At 38.3% G+C, this 5537-nt stretch overlaps 1 pseudogene; it reads left to right on the top strand.

The window, feature by feature from the left end:
- The window catches only part of LOC103263439, a 16556-nt pseudogene that overhangs the window by 58 nt on the left and 10961 nt on the right, over positions 1-5537 (top strand).

Raw genomic sequence — 5537 nt, 5'->3', positions numbered from 1 at the left:
GGGGTCAGGGGCCTGATCTCTCTGAAGGGCTGTGTGGATGAGGGGCTCAAGCTCACTTGTTTTGAGAGGACTGAAGACATCAGAGGGCTGAGGAGGTTCACAGTAAGTGAGATTTTCTCGGGTCTTGAGCAGGTTATGCTGCTATTTCTCATACTCATTAGAATCATTATAGCCTTTCCTGAGAGAGTAATGTAATATGGTGGTCATTCTTAAGAAATCTTGAGGGATTTCTTAAGCGACTCTGATCAGATTTTATTTTCATTATTTATGCAGCTGCTCAGGAACCCAAAGCAGAGGTTGACACCTCTCCCCAGGTCAACACTATCCCAGCCCAGGGGCCAACCCAGGATGTGCAGAACCCCCTTCTTTTGGATCCGGCAGCCCAGATGTTTGTCAATCTTTCATATACTAATTAGAAAATATACTGATATTAGAGAACACTGGACAAAAACAGAAGCAGCAGGAATTCTTTTCAAGACACCTTCTGTGTCAGTCACTGAGCCAATACTTCTTCGGAGTGTGTTTTTATCACTATTGACTTTACTTTTCTCAGACAACCAATGTTTGTTTGCCGAGCTCTATGGTGACACTTCGGCATAACTGCTGTGATACTGCTCATTAAATATGTCTTACTAATTACATTTATTCTGCTAACTGGTCAAACCCCGATATTGATAATCCTAGCTGTCTTGCAGAATTTATATAAAAATCAGAAATATGCATAGATAGATAGCTATAAAGATTTATAATTATTCCATCTCACAACTTTTAGTCATATGGTCATATTTTTATAACATTAGGTTCCTCAAATGCACATGACCCTTGAAGAGATATTAGCTTGCTACCTGCTACCTGTAAGATCTTGAGCAAATCATTTGCAGCCTGTGCCTCAGTTTACTCAGTCACATGAGGGATAATAACAGAAAAATGTGGTTATCTCATAATGCTGTTTTGAAGATGAAGGGAGATAATTCATAGAACTTAGAACAGTTCTTGACTCATAATAGAGTTCAGCAAATCTCAGTACTAATAAAAACTATATATTTTATAGATGAGCAAACAAAATGAGGAAGGTTAAGTGAGCTGGCCACAGTCACACAACTGGAGGAACTGGCACTCAATCCCAGGCCTATGTGACTTCTAAGCAGCTAAGCACTGATTTATACCCATGCCTTCACTTGCATTCTGGCTCAAAAAGATTAAACAAAATTTTTGTTTTGTTTTTGTCAGATTCTTGCCATAGCCATAAACAAAAGTGTAAATTCAGAACTCAAGAGCAATCAATTTAGGAATAGGTATCAGGTATATCTAAGTGAAGCATTAAAACACATAAGAACATTCTAGATGGAAACTCTGGAAAAATAGACTTTCATATCAACAGAAACCATCCAAAGGGCTCTCCTCCATGGCTGACCAGGTATGGGGATAGCAAAGCCATCTAGTACATGTGCTTTGCCATTTCCCACTGCCTCTCAAGCCTAATGGGATTTTTAAAAAATATTAGGTGTTTCAAGTGTAGGTGACCATAGACCACACCTAGAGGGTTCCTTGAAAGATTTTGATTCCTGCACACCAGCCCAGACCTACTGAATCAAATCTTCTGAGGAGTTTTAATAAGAGTTTCAAATGAATCCTATGATGAGACAAGATTGGCAATCACTGCATAAATACCAAATAAATAAATTATTCATTCAACAACCCAAACACGCTGAGTTAATGATGGAGAAGGAAGAAGTCAATCCAATATGATTGATTGACTTTACAGCTTTACAGAAAGGAAAAACTGGAAAAACAGCTTGAATCGTGTTCGTTTCTTACTAACTGTTCATTAGAATTATTATAACTTTTCCTGAGAGAGTAATATAATATGGTGGTCATTCTTGTCTTAACTAAAGATATTTTTGTCTACTCTAGGTTCACATATAGATTTCAATTTGGATTTGTTTTGACTCCAGGTGGATTTTTAACTTAAGGAAGAAATGTAGAAATTACAGTCGTTCCTCGTAAATGTGGGAAATTGGTTCCAGGAAGACCAAAATCCACGCAGAGGCAAGTCCTGCACAGGGAACATACCTGTAGGAAAAGATGGCCCACTTGTGAATGCAGCTTTCATATCCTGAAAATACTGTATTTTCCATCCACGTTTGTTTGAAAAAAATCCACATATAAAGTTAGCCTGTGCAGGTCAAATCCCTGTTGTTGAAGGGTCAACTGCATAACAAATTTGTTTGATAATAAATTTGGGGCTATTTTGTTTGATTAACTGATGTGGGATTTACTGTTTAAGAACCAAATATCCCTTATTTGGTTAGCAATATTATCAGCAAAAAAGGTGAGAGTTATTTTGAGTGGTCTGTCAAAAGTATGATTTGGTGAATCCAGGAAGCTACTTTTTGTCCCCAAATATTTCTCTTATTGTCATTGACTGAAATTTCGGCATTAGATATACCTTCCTATGGCATCTCTATGCTAGAAAAGTTAATTTAAGATCAGAATTAAGTCTTACTGGATACTAAAGTGGCAAGTGGGTAGCTCTGGCAAGAAACGTCTCATTTTTCTTCACAATACCCCTAGGAAGTAGGTATTTTAATGATCTTCATTTACATGTTAAAGAAACTGAGGATTGGGATAAATAATTTGCCAAGATGGTGGTAAAAGAACAAAAATGGAGTTCTGTACAAGTCCTGTGCCCTCACATTTAATAACCTCACTGAAGCATTGAGAAGGGAAAGCATGGTCTTCCTTCAGCCACTAACCTTCTCTGCCTTCTCTATTGCTCCTCATACCTCATAGTCAGAGGGAAGTTACCAGTATGCATTGCTTTTGTTTGCTTGTTTGCTTTTAATATTTGGATCTCCTCTTTTGCCAGCTATGTATGCTCAGTTATTTGAACTAATCTTAATATATTAGCCTCTAGTCTTTTCTCTAGGTTCAAACTTAAATATAATTTTCTCTTAAAATGTGACTCCTCCAAGATTTAATATTCTGGATAAATTCACTTTATCAACATATATTTTTGTAAAACCAAAGAGGTTCTAGGCACTGTTATTAGACAACAGAGAATGAATCAGACACAATCACTACTCTCAATGAATTTATAATCAACTGATTTGATAATTACTCACCTTGGCTTACACTGTACTTGGCCTGAATGCTACATCTCTACTAAAATGCTTCAAGATTGCATTAGCTTTTCCTGCATTCACAAACCAAAGCTACCATTTGTATAATTATTTTTGCACTATCTCTTTTTATATTCACAATAACCTCCTACGCTGGTTATTATTAGTTCCAACTGAACTGTGAGAAAGTTGAGGCAAGTGGCTTGTCCATGACTCATAAGTGGTAGGTGAGAGATCGTAGAACCAGCCACAGTACAAGATTGTAGGACCAGCCATAGTACTGAGCTTAACTATACATGGGTTCACCATCATGTCTCCTCTCACATCATTCATACCAATCAAACCCTGGGAACATTTTTATTTGAGCCATTGGGAACCAGGTCACTATTACCCTATCTTTGTGAAACTGATTTTTCAACTCTATTTATAAGAATTCACATTTATATATATTAAACATTATTTAGTTGGTTTCATCCTTAGTTGGGGAAAGTTTATTTGAAATTTCAATCATCTGTCATTTTTTCTCTGCCTCCCTGCTTTGAGTATGCACAAACTTGGTCATCTCTATTCATCTACATCAAAGTTATTGATTAAAATGTTCATCATAGGAAGGTCAAAATGTAAAGCAGCTGTCTGGGATATCATGTGGTGCCATCTCCACACTGACGTAAGCACCCACTCCATCTGTTTTTCTATCCCTCACAACCTCTCTTCTATTTTAGTTGGCATGTGTTTATCAACAGCACATTCTGTTCTCTTAGAGTATAACATCATACAGAACTAGCTTAGAAAAACAGTCATTTCCTTTCCAGAATAGATAGTTGTCTTTCCCTTGTTTTACTTCCAGATGTTTTCTTAGATAAGTTTATCCAATGAATCTACCATAGCATAGCCATTTTCCTGCAATCAAATATTAAATACCATGGTCCTTTAGGTCTCTTCACCAATAGTCTAAGATATACTTTCATTAATTCTCTATAATATCTTTAAAGAAGAAATGTTTTCAAGCATAGAACAGAAAAAAGTTTGTGGCATCCTATCAGTAAGACAATTTATTTATTCCCATCATGCTACTGAATGCCCATTTTAGTATCACTAAGCCCTATTTGCAGTGATGAAAAATGCTTCTGGTTAACATTACTCATTCTTTTGTTCATTTTACAAGTATATTGACTGAGTGCCAACAAGTATATTGACTGAGTGCCTGCTATGCCCCTGATGTATACTATGTACTCAAAATACAGAAATGCACAGTCCTTGCTGTCGAAGGGGAAGGATACAAAAGAAAATATCCATCAGAATGCAGTTTTATAAGGGCTGAAACATTAAGTATTAATGAAGCACAAAACCTCACTAGCAGAGCACAGGGCAAGCTTTCTCGAGGGCTGATGTTCTTTTGCATATTTGTCTTGACAATGAGTAGAGGTCAGGTATGTGAACACGGAGAAACCATGTTCCAGGCAGAGCAAATGGCATATGCAAAAATATAGAAGCTTAAGAACCAAACACTCTTAGAAACTAGAAAGTCACATGATACAACTGGAATGAAGCATGCAGGTTGGTGAGTGATAATGACCGATAAGGCTAGAGGGAATAACCAGAATTTGATCATGAGGAGATTGTGCCCCATGGAAATGAATATATCCTCTGCCCTGAAGGCAATAGAGGAAGTGGTCAACACCTGAGTTTAATTAAGAGGCTCTTTGTGATCAAGGCCAGTGATCTGGGAGGTACCACCCTAAGGGAAAGACAACAAAATGTTGCAATACTTTAACAGACGTGGCAGTTCACAAAGCTCATTGTTCATCAGAGTCAGCTGGGGAGTACTTTTAACTTGCCTAACTTGGGCCCTTACCGGGTCAACTCAGATTTTATATTTTCCAAAGTTCTCTGAATTCTTTTTTTTTTTTTTTTTTTTGAGTTGGAGTTTCACTCTGTTGCCCAGACTGTAGTGCAGTGGCCGCTCCCGGCCACCGCAGCCTCCACCTCGACCTGCCTGGCTCACACAATTTATAAATTTTGAAAAAGAGTGGAGACTTTATTTCTTGTAAGGGATGACAGCCCGCAAGGTGGCCATCCCACAGACTGGGAACCACAGCTTGGGTCAGGCCTAGAAATAGGTAAGTCCAAGGAGGAGGGGTTGAGTAGAAGCGTTATGCTAAACAAGTTGGTTATCATGTGTTTAAAAGCTTATAGGAGGAACTATGAATATGTGGTCCCAGTGCATGTGCATTGAACAAACATGCAAGCAAAGTAACAACCCATATTTACTTTGGGGGGAGGTTTAATACTTAAATGTATTAGAATTAGGTCCTGCCGGGCTCGGTGGCTCAGCCTGTAATCCCTCGCCTTTGTGAGGCTGAGGTGAGTGGATTGCCTGAGCCCGCGGGTTCGAGACCCACCTGGGCAGCAAGA

The sequence above is a fragment of the Carlito syrichta genome, unplaced genomic scaffold (genome assembly GCF_000164805.1).
Source record: "Carlito syrichta isolate Samal-C Ts95f unplaced genomic scaffold, Tarsius_syrichta-2.0.1 Scaffold305112, whole genome shotgun sequence".
In the NCBI taxonomy this organism is placed as follows: domain Eukaryota; kingdom Metazoa; phylum Chordata; class Mammalia; order Primates; family Tarsiidae; genus Carlito; species Carlito syrichta.
Note: the sequence above shows the minus strand (reverse complement) of the source record. Positions and strands in the feature narration are given on the sequence as shown.